General features: G+C 41.7%; 1 protein-coding gene across 1 annotated transcript in view; it reads right to left on the bottom strand.

Annotated features, from left to right (window-relative positions):
* The window catches only part of LOC122788050 (F-box only protein 47-like), a 679,242-nt gene that overhangs the window by 390,049 nt on the left and 272,148 nt on the right, over positions 1-17,045 (bottom strand). The window lies entirely within an intron of this gene.

A 17,045-nucleotide genomic window follows, 5' to 3' on the forward strand; every position in this document is an offset into this window, starting at 1 on the left:
TGGGACAAAGTCCCCAGCTACTTTAACTCTCTGAAGGTCTCATGGAAGGATATTCTTGAGCACAGCTAAACCAAAGGAAGCACTGGATCTGGACTGAATATTCAGTTTATAATGAGTAATGAAGGTATGAACTCATGACCAGGTGGCTGCAGCATAAATGTCATCAATGGGGATTCTAGAAAAAAGGCTGTAGATGAGGCCACAGATCTTGTTGAATGACCTTTAGGTTTTAAAGGGAGAGATAACCCCTTTTACCAATAAACAAAGGAAATACATTGAGCCAACCATCAAGATAAGCAGACTTTGGATACTGCTTGGCCTAATTTAGGTTTAGAAAAGAAAAAGAAAAGTTGATTAGACTTTCTGAAAGATTTAGTGTGGTTTAAGTAAAAATTCTGCTGGTGATGTAAGCTTAGCAAATGCAAAGTATATAGATGCATGTCTGAGAAATTTAAGAAAAAGACTGGCAAATTTTTGGACTGATTGATGAAGAATTCAGAAGTTACCTACTCTGTCTTTGTGATAAAACAAATGGAGGGGTGTTGATGAAATTGCATATAATTCTGAAATCCTTCTAGCAGACATGACAGTTACTAAGAATAAGGTCTTCCTTGACCAAAACTTCAAACAACCTTAGCAGCAGGTTCAAATGGGGGGGGGGGCTGTCAAGGATGGCAAAACAACAGTGATTTCCCACAGGGGAACAGGATCTCTGAGCACAGGATGTAGAAGACAGGTGCCCCGGCAAACAGCTTTAGATAATCTAAAAGAAGCTATATGTTAAAAGAAGAAATGGCAGCTAACTGAACTCTGATAGTGGACTAGCTCCACCTTGAAAATGATGAGCAATGAAGTCTAATACCACTGAGAGAGGGGCTGAGAATGGATCATTGTCTTTCTCACTGGCCCAAATAGAAAATCTTTTCTATTTGCTCTTGTAAATCTTCTTAGTTAAGGGTTTATGTGAGGAAGATAAAATGTGAACAATGAAATGGGAACACCTCGATTGTCAAACCATCACAGGGATTGGAGAAACGATGCAGTTAGTTTGAGGGCTTGTATGTTTGGGTGAGGCCTGCCCAATGGATGAGACAGTAAATTTTGGTCTAAGCCTAAGTCTGAAGAAGGATGAACTAGATGAGTCTAGAGGAAGGAAATCTACATCTGCCAAGGCCAATGAGGGGGTATGAGGTGACAGAGAGCTTCAACACCAATGCTCTCTTAAGAAACTTGATAAACAATGGAAATAGGTGAAGACATAAAGACATCCAGGGGGGCAAGGGTGTATCAAAGCATCCCAGGGTGACTTCCCTTCATGGGTGATCAGTGCTAAGAACTTGTTGCATTTGGTATTCAGGAGAGAGGTGAACAGGTCGTATCAAGGATATCCTCAACAGCTGAAAATCTGCTCTGTTACTTACAGATTGAGAGACCATTCATGGGGGAGCAGAATTGAGCTGCTCAACCTGAATGTTGGACCTCCCCAGAATATGCATTGCTACTAGACAGTAGAGTGAAGATATTGCCCATTGCTAAACCCTCATAGCCTCTCAACACAAGGGATAAGATCTGGTTCCTCCCTCTTGATGTACCAAATGACAGACAGATTGTCCGTTTGAATCAAAATCATAATCATGAAACACTAGTAGGACTAATCTCAACTCCAAGACATTGATGTGAAGACTTGCCTCTACATAAGACCACATGCCCTGGACTATCTATCCTAAATAATGCTCCCCCCACCCTAGCAGGAATGCATCGATAGACACTGTGGCCTGCAGAGGTGGAAGAGTAAAGGGTCAGCACTGCCGAAGAAGAGGGGAATTTATCCAATATAAAATGTGATCCCTGCAAATCCTAGTAGGAATGATTGGGTACAACATTGGCTGTCACCTGACTGACCACTGTACTGCCAATGTCCACTAAAGAATCCTCACTGAAAATCTGGTGAGCGGGACCAAAGTTATGGAAATGGCCATGGAACCCAGAAGCTTCGCAATAAGTGTTGTTGTACCTAAAAGTGGTCCAATAAACTCCAGAGAATGGGTGGGCTGCAGCTGTGATTTTTTGAAGGTTTATTGTTATTTCAAAGTCTTCACACAAGCAGTAATAGAACAAATGTTAAACATTATACAGATTAGAGAACAAACATAGTAGCTACATAAAGTAGGATGAGATATTGGAGGACTATGAGTAGAGTTAGTTATGTAGGGTGGGAGCATGAGCATTCCCACTGTGATGCTAGATGTAAGAAAAGAGACTTTTTGAAGGTAGAGTGGTTGGAGGTGGTGCGGATGAGTGGGGGTAGGGAGTTCCAGAGGCGAGCGAGGCTGAAGGACAGAAGGCTTTTGCCTGGGGGATGAGTAGGTTTGTGCACTTCTAGTAGATTTTGATTATTTGACCTTAGAACTCTGTTAGGTAGGTGCATTTTAAAGGCAGAAAGGGAGGGACAGAGGGAGGGGTTTAGAATAAGCTTATGGGCTAGGGTTAGTTGAGTGTAAGTTAGTTGGTTGGGAAGTTCTAGCCATTTTAGTTTATGGAGGGATAAACAGTGGTGAGTGGAGGAGTTATGGCTGGTGGCGAATTTTGCAATTTTGTTATAGCAGGAGGTAAGCTGTTTTTTTAACAAGGACTGAAGATTAGTTAGTAGTGGGGCACCATAGAGAAGGGAGGGGATAAGGAAGGAAGTAGAGAGTGATTTTAGTGGCAGATGTGAGGTAGGCATTCTGTCTATAAAGCATGCCAAGTTTTTGATGCGTTTTTTTGATGTTTATTTGCAGGTGATAATTAAATTTGAGTTGGTTGTCGATTTGGACCCCAAGTAGTTAGGTCTCTGACACTATTTCAAGAGGTGAGTTGTTTTGACTAGTAATTAAGAATGTATTCAGGTCGGGAGGAGTGACTCTAGAAGGAGTAAATAACATTAGTTTGGTCTTGGTAGCATTGAGGGCTAGATGATTACTTAGCATCCATTGCTCTGTGGAAGAGAAGGCATCTTGAGTAAGTTTTTGTAGTGTAGTGATAGAAGAGGCAGAACAGATGATAGTTGAATCATCTGCATATTGGATGATGCTAGAGTATGGGACTGATTTGTGGAAGTCGTTAATAAAAATATTGAAGAGAAGAGGACCAAGTATGGAGCCTTGTGGAACTCCTGTAGGGGTACTAAGGAAAGAGGAGGTGGCTTTTTTCCATTTTACAGCTTGGTTTCTGTTAGATAGATAACTAGAGAACCAGTTCAAAGAGGTGGAAGATAGGTAAAGGTTGCAGAGTTTAGTTAAGAGCAGGCTGTGTGAGATAGTATCGAAGGCTTTGGAGAGGTCAAGAAGTAAGGTGGAAACAATTTGTCTAGAGTCATGGGCTTTATTTACAATTTCAAGGAAGGAGAGGAGGGCAGTCATAGTGCTGTGGTTAGGTCTGAAACCGTGCTGCGTGGGAGTTATAAGATGGTTGTCTAGGAGGTGAGGAAGGAGTTGAAGATGGACACATTTTTCTAGGAGTTTTGAAATGGGGGACAGGATGGCTATGGGACGGAAATTATTAATGTTATTATTGTTGCCACCTTTGTGTAGAGGTATAATAAAGGCTTGTTTCCAGATTTGGGGAACTGTATATTCTTGTAGGGAGCGGTTAATTAAGATGTTAATAGGGTAGGCAAGAGTTTCAGCTGCTATACTGAGAAAGTAAGAAGGGATATTGTCAGGAGCATTGGTACATGGTTTCAATTTCTGAAGTAGTTTCTTTATAGTAGATGTAGGTATGGGATTTAATGAGAAGAGGGTGCAGTCAGGAGGGGGGAAATTATGGGGTGGTGTAGATGAGGATAGAGTTTGTGTAGAAGAGGGGGTAGAGGAGTTAGTGGGTGGGGAGTAGGGTATAGAAGTAGAGAGAGTGGGGGTGGGTGAGGGAGTATTGGATAGCAGGGAGGTGTTGGAGAATGAAGAGGTCAATTTGGAAATAGAGTCAATAAAGAAAGAATTAGATTGGGTGGCTAAATTAAGTACTGGAGCATTTGGGTATGGAGAAGGAGTATCTGGTTTGCTAGGGTGGAGGAGAGTAGAGATCCCTTTCCAGAATTTTTGAGGGTTGTTTTTATTATGGTTTTGGAGTGTAGAGAAGTAGTTTTGATGATCAGAAGTAATGAGTTTTTTTACTTTATTTCGGAGCATTTTATATTCGTTAAGGAGTGGTGCTGTCTTATGTTTTTGGTAGCGTGCCCAGACTTTGTCTCTCTGTCTCATGGTAGCAAGAGTACTTTTGGAGAGCCATGGGGCTGATTTGGTTTTTATTCTCTTTGTTCGTAAGGGAGCTTGGGAGTCTAGTAATTTTAAAAATGTTGAGTTAAAGTGTGAGACAGCATTGTCTAGGGGTAGTGTTTTTAAACAATTCCAGTTAATTGCTTGTAATGAGTTTGAAAAGGTTATTGGGTTGAAGTTTTTTTGGTCACGGATAGTAATGTAGTTCTGGGTTCGTTGGAGGATAGTGGGAAGCTGGTGGGTATGTGGTCACCAAGTGGGTCGGGAAGAGTGCCACTGTTGGTGAAATAGTGAGGATGGGAGACTAGAATCCAATCCAATATACTCCCATTGGAGGAGTTTTTGGCAGGGTGAGTTACTGAAGTGATCAGTTGTGAGAAATTGTAGAGGTTGATGTTAATAGGATTTGTAGGAGTCTGGATAAGGGCCCAGTTAATATTTACATCTCCTAGGATTATGGTTTCATTACTAATGTTACTGGATAGCCAGGAAAGGATAAGTTCGAGTGTGGAGATATTATCACCTGGGGGGATATAAAGGGAAGCTATACATATGTGTTTATGCTTATTGATTTGTAGTAGGGTGAGGAGAAGTTCGGCGTTGTTAAAGTGTGGAATAGGTTTGTTGTAGGGAGTAACTACTAGGGAGGAAGTAAATAGGAGGGCTACTCCTCCACCTTTTTTATGAGGTCTGTCTTTTCTTATGATGGAGTAGTTTGGAGGAACAATTTCAGAGTCTTTAATGTGTGGTTTTAGCCAGGTTTCAGAAATAGTCAGGATGTCAGGTTTATTGTGTGTGAGCCAAGCATGAAGGTTTGGGACTTTGTTTACTACACTTTGGGAGTTAAAGGAAGTGAGTAATAGGGATTTATTTGTAGCGGTTATAGTGGTGGGGCCTGGATTTGGATGGATGTCTCCAGATGTGAGAGTGCTAATCAGATGTAGTATGGAATTGTTTAGGTGAGTAACTAGCAAGGAGATGAGATTGGGTTCTTTTGTGAAATGAAGGGCTTTGCTAGTAGTTATGGAGATAGGGTTAGTATGGCAGGAGATAACTTTGTGTCGAAAAAGAAGGAGGTTTTCTGAGGGGTATAAATTGGGGGAAATAAGAGAGTATGAGTGTGAGAAAGGTGAGTTGTGAGGATTAGTTATGTGAAAGGGTTGGAAGTGGATGGAAATTCTGGGCTGAGAAAGATGGTAGAAAGAAGATAAGGCGAGGAGTAGTAATAGTGAAAGGAAGAGGAAGGAGTGTTTAGAGAGCATGATGGGAAAGAGTTAATAGAATGGTAGTATTAAAATAGAGAAGTATGGTATATAGGTGATAGCATGTATATAGGAACTGGATGTTATCTAGGTAGTAGTTAGTGTATGGAGAATGCAATAGATTGGAGGGGGTGTGGTTTGGGAGTGGGAATAGAATGCAGTTGGTTATGCAGGATAATGATGGGGAGTTGAATAGAAGTTGGTTTTGGCGGGAAAAAAGAGGGTGTGGTTTTGGAAGTGGGATACTGATTGGAGTAGTGTGGCAGTGGGTGTGGTTTGTGGAGGGATAAATGTCGATGTACTGGGGGTGGGTGGGAATTGGGGGCAGGGTAGGGGAGCGGAGTGAGCCCGTAGGGCGAATGGAGCGGGTAGAGCCAAAGGAGAAGAATGTGAGGAAGACAATCAGTAGAAGTGGTAGTCAAAGGTAAGCTTGCAGTGAATTGTGAGAGGAAGGAAACTGAGGGAGAAAGGAGTGGAGGGTGGATATATGGATGAAGGCAAGTAGGAGAAGGTAAGAGGTTTTATAAGGGGTAGAGAGGGGGTGTTTAAGGAGGAGTGAGGACAGATGGATGGACCTGGGAGAGAAGCACCACTCAGGTGGTAAGGACCCAGAAAGAGAGATATCAGGTAGAAGGAAAGAAGGCAGATATCATGGACCAAGATAGAGGGAGAAATATAAAAAGGCAGAAAGGGGTATAGTTAACCAGTGTGGGAGAGAGGGGTTGTGGCTGCTGGCTAGCCTGGCAGGTAAGCGTACTGCAACCTGGTGTAAAATGTTTATTATTACTACAAGGTATTAAGCAGTACACATACTTTACTAAAGTCTTGTTAGGAGTTGTGCTCAGGGAGCAGTATGACCTCTTAGTTGGTTTTGCAAGAGTCCTTTTTATGGGTTCTTGGCAAGAGCCTCTGGGAGGGCACTGTTGGTGGGTTAGAATAGGATAGGCAGGAGCCTAAGCTAAAAGAAGCAATGGAGAGAGAAGACAAAAAAATTTTTGACAACAGTTAATGTAGAATCCTCAAGCAAGCGAGTACACCATACTTAAAAACAACTATCAATTGAGGGCATTAGCAACATTTACAAACATGCCGATTAAATGACACAGTAGAGCCCCAAATAGCTATTGCAAACCATGTGCTAAAAACGCTAAAACAGTTGTGCGTTTAATGAAACAGAAAGTAGTGATAACAAAGTACCACTTACCAAGCAACTAGCACAGTTTAATATAGCATAGTGTATATTTACAAGATTGCATCCATAGAAGCTACATGTGCCTATTCAGTAATCCACTATAAAATAACCTGGTCGGGAAACACAACTTCCGACTGCACACTTAATATGAAGTAGCATACATTTTCCAAATTGCATCAGTAGAGGTTACTAGTACATCATTCATTGATCAACAAAAAACACTTATCAGGAAACCCAAGTTCCGACTGCACAGCGCTTTAATGATTAAGCGTTTGCAGCAGAAACTAAGACACAAGTTCCAGATGCACAGCGCTAATTACAAGCGCTTGCAGCAGAAAAAATACCTAGGTAGGATTTAAAGCAGCGGAACTATCCCACTAATTGTACTATGTACTTTCTGCGTGTAAAGCGTCCTATTGACTAGGCGTTTGTAGCGGGAAAAAATACATGGAATTTAAATGTAGATTTAAAGCAGCGTAACTGTCCCACTAATGCTACTAAAAACAAACGCATGTAATTTAACTGTAGAACAAGCCAGCAAGTAAAACAAAAAGCACAGTAAATAAAAAGCCCAGTTAGCAGTGGAGTCCGTTAAACAGGCTTACATTCAGATGCTCAAAAACACATGTAAAGCGTCCTATTGACTAGGCGTTTGCAGCGGGAAAAAATACATGGAGTTTAAATGTAGATTTAAAGCAGCGTAACTATCCCACTAATGGTACTAAAAACAAACGCATGTAATTTAACTGTAGAACAAGCCAGCAAGTAAAACAAAAAGCACAGTAAATAAAAAGCCCAGTTAGCAGTGGAGTTCGTTAAACAAGCTTACATTCAGGCGCGGACACAGTGAAAGTATAGAGTGACTAGGAATTAAATAACCTCTGGTGATTAGTCTCTGCACCCACTTGTCTTGATTGATGGATGCCCACTCCATTGGGTCCAGAGTACAACAGTTGGGCAACCTTTTAAGAGCATTGAAAAGGCTTCTCAAATAAAGGATTTCTGAAGCCTTGATCCTGAGGATCACCTCTGTCTCTTGGGCGATGTCCATTGTTAGAGCCACACCTCTGCCATGGGGAGCTCGCGCTCCAGAAGTGTCAGATAAAAAGCCCTGAGATTTTTGAAACCATATTCTCTTCTCCACCTGAAGACTGTACAGTGGCACAGCAGATAGCATTATCACCACACGGTGAGAGGTTTTCCGGTTTGATCATCAACTTGGGTGCCTTCTGTGCAGAGTCTGCATGTCCTCCCTGTGTTTGCATGGGTTTCTTCCAGGTGCTCTGGTCTCCTTTCACATTACAAAGGAATGCAGTAGGTGGACTGGACACACTAAACTGGCCAAAGGTCTGAGTGTGTGTGTGTGTGTGACTATGTAATGTGGAAGAAAAACCAAGGCAGGGCTAGCCACCCAGAAGTATAAAGCTTGGCTCTAGATGAGTGTCAGTGTTGAAGTCATACCCCTATCTCATGTACAAAAAAGGGAAAAAAGGAGTTGTGGATTGATTAATGGATGGATGGATTCTCTTCCCCAACTTCTGATTTCTGAAGAAGGTTCTCTAAGGAGTTAAGAATTTGATCCCCATTGCAGATAGGGACTTACCATCCTGTTCACTTCTTGAAATAGTTTCTTTAATTTTAGGACCAAATAAAGCTGATCAATCACAGGGGGCATTGATGAAGGGTGTCTTGAAGTGCTCCGCAAAGTCACAAAGCTGCATCCAGGCATGGCTTCTGATGAAAATACCTGTGTCAGCTGCTCTAGACACCCCTCTGTGACATTGGAGGTGAGGTGCATAGATGCATTAGAGAGGGATAGTAGGGTAGCCATCTGAGAACTAAGAGTCTTTTTCTGATCTGCAGTTAAGGTCCTTGGAGAAAAACTGAAGAACTCTTCAACCAAAGCTCTTTGAAAATGGGTAAAGTGTCCCAGGCAGTTAAGCTCCCTCATCAAAAAGGGAGAAGAGGCATAGACTGGCTTCCCAAATCTGTCTGGATTGTGTGATTCTCTATTTGGCAAGTGGACAGTGGAGCTCTCCTCAGCAACCATAGAGTCTACTACCAGGCCCTTGTTCCAGTGTGAAAGGTCTTTTGGAGTCACCAAAAATGTATCTGGCTTCTTGGGGATGAGTTCAGCAGTTTCAGATTCCTTCCATACCAGGAATGAGATGAGATCAACCATCTCATCCACTGGTGGGACCATGCAAGAAGTGAAGGGATCATAGCCAAAAGCCTTCAGGAAAATGAATTCCTCCAAAAAACCTGTTCAGGCAGATCAAATTCTAAGTAGTTCAGGGAGCTCTACAATTGAGATGTCCTCATGAGGGGACATGGGGGAACCTTCTCTCTCATCAAAATCAGTATGTGTGTAGAGGATTCCTCAGGGGAATCCAAGTGTCTCCTCTTACAATTGTGTTTCCTGGGAACCTCTTCTGTGGGTTGTTCAGGAGAGGACTCAGAAACATATAATGTCTCACTAGGGAGAATAGAGTCAAGGTTTTTGAAACTGGCTGATCTAATGGGACAAGAAGTGCAGGCTGCAGATCCTGGGAGATCCTATGGGGAGGGTTGGATTCGACTGTGAAAGAGAAGATCTATCTCTCAGTTGAGAGAGTACTCTCTCGAATGTCTTGAATTCTGAGCCCACAACGAATCCAAGGAGCTCAACCCTGGAAACCATTGAGCAATAAAGATAAGACAAAAACAGATAGTACTTTGTAGAAGCACAGGCTGTACCATGCATATCAGCATGGATATCTTTCCTTTTAGGTTAACCCAAGTCTGTGAGTGTGGCTGTCAATTTGGGACAACTGTTCCTATTAGGAGGGTAAAACTTCAGTATTTAAGATGTACATCGTTTTATTTGTTAGTATTAAGTTAATAGACTGTAGGAGTGTATTCTTTTTTTTTTTTTTTTGAGGGCTTTCGATAAAACTAAAAGTTTTGTAAGATATGACATAGGCTCAAATGGATATGACATGAAACAACTATACAAAAGATCAACCTGCCAAACATTAGTGCATGCATGTAACACCAAAGCTGGAACTAGATATTTAACAAAAAGCTGTTCCACATAAAAGGTGGGAATAATAACTTTTTAACATAATGATGCTTTTTATATTATCTTTAAATGTTAATGGTCTCACAGATATATGCAAAAATGAAAGAGCAGTGAACTATATTAAAAATGGAGAGTGCAAATAGTTATACTACAGGAGACACAAATTTGAAAGAACTAAACATATGAATTTGATAAAGAAAGTTTTTTAGGATGGTTATTCAGCAGAATACCTGGGACAAAGGAAAAGAGGAGTACTTATATTAATTGCATGAGGAGCTCCAATAGTGGCAGAAGAGGATAAAAAGATGATACTGGTAGATTTGTAGTACTAAGGGGCTACTGAAAAGTGAGGAGGATTACACTGGCATGTATTTATGTTCCACTTAAAACTGCTATAATGCAGCTTAAGAAAATTCTGGGAGAAATAATCAACTTTCAGCAGGGAATATTACTTAAAGGTGGGTACTGGAATTTGATTTGCAGCAGTGAAGATGTATCTAGGGGACCAAGAAGGGAAAATATAACAAAGAAGGGTAGATGTTTGAAGAAATTTATGAAAATATTTTACATGGAAGATGTGAATTCAGTAGTAGAAGTTTGGAAGGAATTTTCATATTATTTGCCAAGATACAAAAATTGGGCTAGGCTAGACAGAACTTATATTTCACAGGAACATGAGCATTTAATTGAAAGTTCTGATAAGCATTCAATACTTATTTTGGTACTTATGTATTATCGCAACCACATCTGCAACCTTGTCTAATTCATTAAGTTTTCATGAAATGACTTTGTTCTTAAGTTAAAAGTAGTGGGTAAACTGCTTATTGCTTTTGTTTCACAGTTGTGGTGAAACCCGAACAGGACTATGAAGCAGGAGTTTTTTAACGAACTGGAAGCGGACAACATTTTTCATCAATCATGTTTTTGAAAACAGAGTCTACAACCACTTGGTGTACTAAAATGACCAGAAAAGCAGGGGACCTGCAATCCTGTATGTGCTTCACAAACCGCTAATGCCCCATGCATCTTTCTTTTAAACAAGGCATTTTGATAATGTTTTGCAGTAATTGCTTAAAACAAAGCAAACGTTTAAAGAAGTGGTCCCTCACTTAGTCTATACATTGTTCGGGATGCAGCCTTGGCCAAACCCGCTCTGATTTTAATGCCAACAATTACTTCTTAGTTTTGTTGGATGTTCGCCATCCATAAATTAATAATAATTAAAGTCCAGTGTGTGGTTTTTCATCAGTACTACCAGAAATGCAGGCATATAAATCTGCAAGTCATCTGTCTGCCTGGAGTACTTTTACATCACAGCAAATGAGCCATACCTCCTTCCCAGCAGCAAGTTATGTAGTGACTCCAAGTTTTGTTATTTTTCTTCAACGAATGTTTAGTTTTCCTGAAGTAAGGCTATGGAAAAACTGAACAGTTGTTCACTTCAGTCTTACTAAATGTAAATGAGAAAAAAATATTTTAAAGGAGCGAGACCATTCTGAATTACACAATGTTAGAAATGTGGTTGCGATAATATGTAAGTACCATTATTTTAGATCACGAGACAATAATAACTAAATAAAAATGCAGGGTAATGAAATAAAAATGAGACACTGGTACTTTCCCACCTAACTGTTGAAAAGAGAAGAATTTAAGGAATGGGTAGTGGAAATTATTTGGTAATAGATAGCAAGATACAGGCAGTTAAAATGTTTTAGTCTCTTTAGTTTTATATACAGGTCAGGCATATTTTTATCAACCAGAGGAGAAATTGTAGTTAGCAATTATAAAGAGCTGAAGAATTTTATCTGGGAGGGGAAGAAAAGTAAGAGTTAAGTGGGATAAAATGAGTCTTCCAAAAAAAACAGGGCAGTTTGGGATTACCAGATTTGAAGGTGCATTTCAGAGCTACACAGTTAAGGTTTTTATACATAGCACAAGCAAGAAAAAAAGAAGTTATGCACTCACCATAACATTCCATCTGTGTTGTCCATTTTCATTCAGCCTCAATGTATAGGAATCGGATCCAACCTTGGATCCCACTTGGCCATTACTACAGCTCATGGAAGTCTACAAACTCTTGAGCTCTTCTCTATCAACAATGCTCTGGTCTCCTCTCACCTCAGATAATACATATAGCTGGAGAATAAGAGAGAAAGCGTAAACAAAGAACTATGTAGGATGCTATCACTAGAGTTTAAATCCAAGGGAGCAAGGGATGCTGACTGTATCCTCACAAATATGTTTATTGTCAGAGGGAATTTGAACCTAAAAAGGTTGGGGGTTGGAGGGTGGGGATTTGAGGCTAAATGAAAAAGGACAACACAGATGGAACGTTATGGTGAGTATATAACTTCTTTATCTGATGTTGTTAATTTTCATTCATCCTCAACGTATGGGACAGAGTCCCCAGCTACCTGAGTCCTTGGTGGACCCTAAAGAAGGATGTTCCTGTGAATGGCCAAGCCAAATGCTATTAAACCCCTTGAGAAAAGATCTAAGTTGTAGTGGTTGATAAAGGTATGTGGATTTTACCAAGTAGCAGCTGCATAAATATCATCTATAGACTTGACTGAAACATCATGGCAGTTGCCACAGATCTGGTAGAATGAGCTTTTACAGGTTTATGGAGGGGCACATTCATTTTTTGAATACACCAAAGAAATATATTCTGTTATCCATCTGGCTATAGTTATTTTCTTGACACACTGCCCCAATCTATGGTGTGCAAAGGAAATGAAAAGTTGGTCTGATTTCCTGAAATCCTTTGTACAATGCAAACAGCAATGTAACTGTCTATGGACATCCAAAGAATGCAGCAAGAATTCCCCTTGGTTACTGAAATATGGAAAGAATACTGGAAGATGAATGACCTGATTAATATTAGATTCTGACACCACCTTCTGTAGAAAGGAAGCATGGTCGGTAAGGTAACCCTATAGGTTCACAGGTTGGTACTAGGCTATTGGCCCTAGGGCCTATACAAGCCTAGCCATAACAATTCCCTGGATATTTCTTCCCACAATATTTAGGGGAGTCTCTGGGTCAGGAACTTATCCCTCCAGCATGTTTTGTTCATTGTGATGACTAGGTTTACATTCCTGGAGCATGTGGCTCTGAGGGATTGGATTTCTTTCAGTGGAGCATGTCCAACAGCTCACAGTTTGACATGGCCTTGTATGTTAAGCAGAGATCGCCTCTGAGTAGACGATATGCCACACAGCATAGCTGGAGTTTTTTAAATGGTCAGCATAGGGCATCTGCTTTAGGTCTGTGATTCATTTAGTGAGGTATTACTGCGGCCTTTCGAGCTGTTGCAGATGTCTTGTGAGGTACATACCAAATGAGGCGCTGTACTCTATAATGGGTCTAATGAGGGATGAGTACAGTGGGACAATGACCTCCTTTTTTCTGGATGAAAAGCCCTTAGTGATTAGGTGTGCCACATAGAAGTATTTCCTGACTGTTGTGGTGATGTAGTTATTGAAGGTGAGACCACTGTCCACTTGTGTCCCTAAGTCTCTCATCACACTTTTGGTGTTTAGTGTACTGCCACCTATGTGGTAATTCATGGGTACATGTTTTTTCCCAAAGGGGATAACTACATTTCTTGGCATTAAGCTTGAGCCCATGGCTCTGGCACCAAGCATCTGTTTCTGTAAGGCCCTTTTGTAGAATATCCACATCATTTGGGGATTCAATAATGGCTCCCAGTTTGCAGTCATCTGCGAACTTTGCTAGCCAGAGTCCCTTAGTGTTGGCCTGTACTTCAGAGAAGTAGATGCCAAACAAGAGCGGTCCCTGGACTGAACCCTGAGGTACTCCACTTGTCACCTTGTCTGGAGCTGGATTTGGAGTCGGCTACTTTTACAGTCTGGGTTCTTTCAGTAAGCCAGTTGGCAACCCATCGAGTGATGTAGGGATTTATGTCCAGCTTAGTAAGTTTGTCTATGATTCCAGAGTGGGGGATGGTGTCGAAGACCTTGGCGAGGTACAGACAGGCTGTGTGGACCGCCTTATCCTCGTCCACAGCTCTGGAGACCGATGTGAAGAAGTCAATCAGGTTCAGGAGACAAGATCGGCCCTTCACGAACCCAAACTGGTTGTGGTCCTTGTGAAAGACCAATTAAGGGGGTTTGGAGGATAAAGTGTGAAGTTCTGATATTCTCCTGGCTAAGGTTATAGCAATCAGAAAGGCTGTCTTCCAAGATAGGAATTTTAAATCACATTTGGCTGTAGGGTCAAAGGGAGATTGCATCAGGGCTTGCAGTACTAGAGTTACATCCCATGTGGGAACAGGGTCCTTAAAAGGAGCTCTTAGCAAAGGAGTACCTTCAGAAATGCTTTATAAATTTTGCAGAAGCCAACAAAAAAGTGTGTAATCCCACATGGAAATCTGAAATTGCTGCAAACTGAACTTTAATAGTAGATGTGCTTGCGCCTTTATTAAACAATTCAGTTAGAAATTCAAGGACTGCATATGTAGGAGCAATAAATGTTTCTATGTGATTTTGCTCCACTCAATAAACAAATCTTTTCCACTTGATTTTGTACAATTTCCTAGTAGACGGTTTATGGGACAATAAGAGAATAGAATGGACTATGCAGGAAAGGACAGGTTAAGAAGAAAAACAACAGGATACAAGACCCACACAATTTATTGCGTGGGTCTTGTATCCTGTTGTTTTTCTTCTACGTGTGAGATTTTGGAGAAAAGGATAGGTTGCCTGGCCATCAGTGGAATTGGGGACACCATGCGGTCAGTCTGAGGTTGGGAAGGTCTGGGTGAATCAGTCCTGTAGGATGGGACAAAAGGTCTGGAGTCAGATTCAGAATCCAAGATGGAGATCGTAGGAGAGGCCGAAAAAAAAGGGGAATCACACTTGTCGAGGCCAGTAAGTTGCAATGAGGAATACTCTGCTCTTCAATCTGGCTGCCTTTTGTAAGAATCTGGGGATCAAGGGAGTTGGGGGATAGGCATATAACAGACCAGGGGGGCCAATCATGGAGAAAAGCATCCCTCGGTGACTCCCCCACTGGGGGGATTAGGGCAAAGAAACTGCTGCATTTGATGTTTAGGGAAGACACAAAAAGGTTGCAGCAAGGCTGACCCCACTTACGAAATATCATTTTTGTTACTTTATGGTTGAGGTACCACTCGTGAGGTAACAGAATGGACTAGCTGAGTTTGTCTGCTATCAGACTGGACTTCCTGGAATGTGAGTTGCCACCAGAAAGCAATTGGAGACTATCACCCACTGCCACACTCTCAGAGCTTCTCAACACAGGGGGTAAGACTTGGTACCTTTTTGTTTGTTGATATACTAAACTACTGCCATATTGTCTGTTTGAATTGCAATTTTCCTGAGAGGGAGAGAATCTTGGAATGGTTGCAACACCAAAAGCACCACTCTCATCTCCAGAACACTGATATGCAGGTTGGCCTCTACAGGGGACCAAGTGCCTTGGACTGTCTTCTCCAGATAATGCCACTCCACCCAGTCTGAGAAGCATCTGTGGTCACTATGGCCTTGGGCTGAGGAGGTGTGAAGAGGTGACCTCATTGGGGCTGGCATGACTGTGTCCACCATGAGAGGTAATTTTTTCATATCTGAGTCACCCTTATCTTTGTAGATATAGGATGAGTGAAAAAAGACCATTGGGTTTGTAGCATCCATTGTAATACTCTCATGGGATACCTTGCTAGGGGTACTAAAGTTATGGCTGCCACCATCGAGCCTAGAGCCTGCAGGACTTTTATGAATGATATCTTTGTACTGCAAATGATTCTCCTGACTTGGCTTCTGATGTTCCGTACTCGTAGTAATGGCATGGATGCAAGCATGGATTAAGTGTCGAAGATAGCGCATATGAATTCCAGTTTCTGGATAGGTTACAAGTGTGATTTGTCTTGATTTACTGTGATCCCTAGAGTTAAGCAAGTTTTTACTACCTGGACTCTTGCTTTACCAACTAATGCCTAGTTGGGGCTGTGATGAGCCAGTCATTTAAATATGGGAACACTAGGATTCCCAGCAGCCTTAGAAGGGCTGCTACCACTGCCATGCATTTGGTAAACACCCTGGGGGCTGTGGTGAGGCCAAAGAGCAGTGCTCTGAACTGGTAGTGACTGGCTCCCACTCAGAAGTGTAAGTACCTCCTGGACCATCTGTTTATCTTTATGTGATAGTATGTGTTCTGGAGGTCTATCAACCACATCCAGTCATCCTTCCCTAAAAAGGGTAGAAAAGACTGTACCATGATCATCTGGACCTTGGTGTCTGTGACCAATTTGTTTTAGCACACTGAGATCCCAAATTAGTCTCCAGTGCCCTTTCTTTTTTGGAACCAAAAAGAACTTTCAGTAAATTCCAGATCCTATCTGGTTTGGTGGGACCTCTTGGATGACTATATCTGTGAGAAACTGTTGAAATTGCTGAGTTTCTGACTCCCTTTGACTGAGTGGAACATTGGTGAGCTTTGTTATTGATGGGGACGGAAGGACCTCTGGTAATACGTCTCCGCACCCAAATATTATTTTTATACTTACCAAGGCTGTTTGTGCAGGGAAGAATGACCTCCGACTGCCTCCAGAGGAAGACAATTGGGCATCCATTCAGGAGCACTGATAGGGCCTATCAAAGAAAATCTCTCTGGACCATGTATTCTGTGAGCCTTCTCTGCCACAAGGGCATATTCTGTTGTTACCATTTCCCCCGCTGCCTCTGGGAGAACCAGTTCTATGTGTGTTGGGGAAAGGACCTTGAGATGTTTTGATCCACATCTTGTGGCCTCTCCTCCCTCTGATTCCTAGAAAAGGTTTGTGGGGGGGGGGGGGTTGAAAAATGTACTCCAATGGCAGACAAGGTTTCACCATCTTTTTCACACCTGGAGAGTGCTTCCTTTACAGTGGGTCCAAAAAGGGAAGATCAGTCAAGTAGAGCATTGATGAAGGAAGACTTAAAAGGCTCCATGAAGTCACACAGGTACATCCAGGCTTGTCTCCTCATGGATAAGCCTGAACCTGCCACCCATGAGGCACCTTCCATTGTGTTGCTGATAAGCCTCATATATGAGTTCACAACCAATTATAAGGTAGTCAAATGAGGGGCCACTGAACTCTGGGCCTTCTTCACAGTGATCCTTGTTAACAAGCTGGAAAGTTCCTTAAGTAAGCCCCTTTACAGTCTCATAAAGTGTGCTAGATATTTCAGAGAACATATGGCAAATGTTGCTGAAGCGTATACCCACTTTCCCAGTCTGTCCCTCACCCTAGA

The sequence above is a fragment of the Protopterus annectens genome, chromosome 13.part0, assembly GCF_019279795.1.
Source record: "Protopterus annectens isolate FY-2018-M chromosome 13.part0, PAN1.0, whole genome shotgun sequence".
NCBI lineage: Eukaryota > Metazoa > Chordata > Ceratodontiformes > Protopteridae > Protopterus > Protopterus annectens.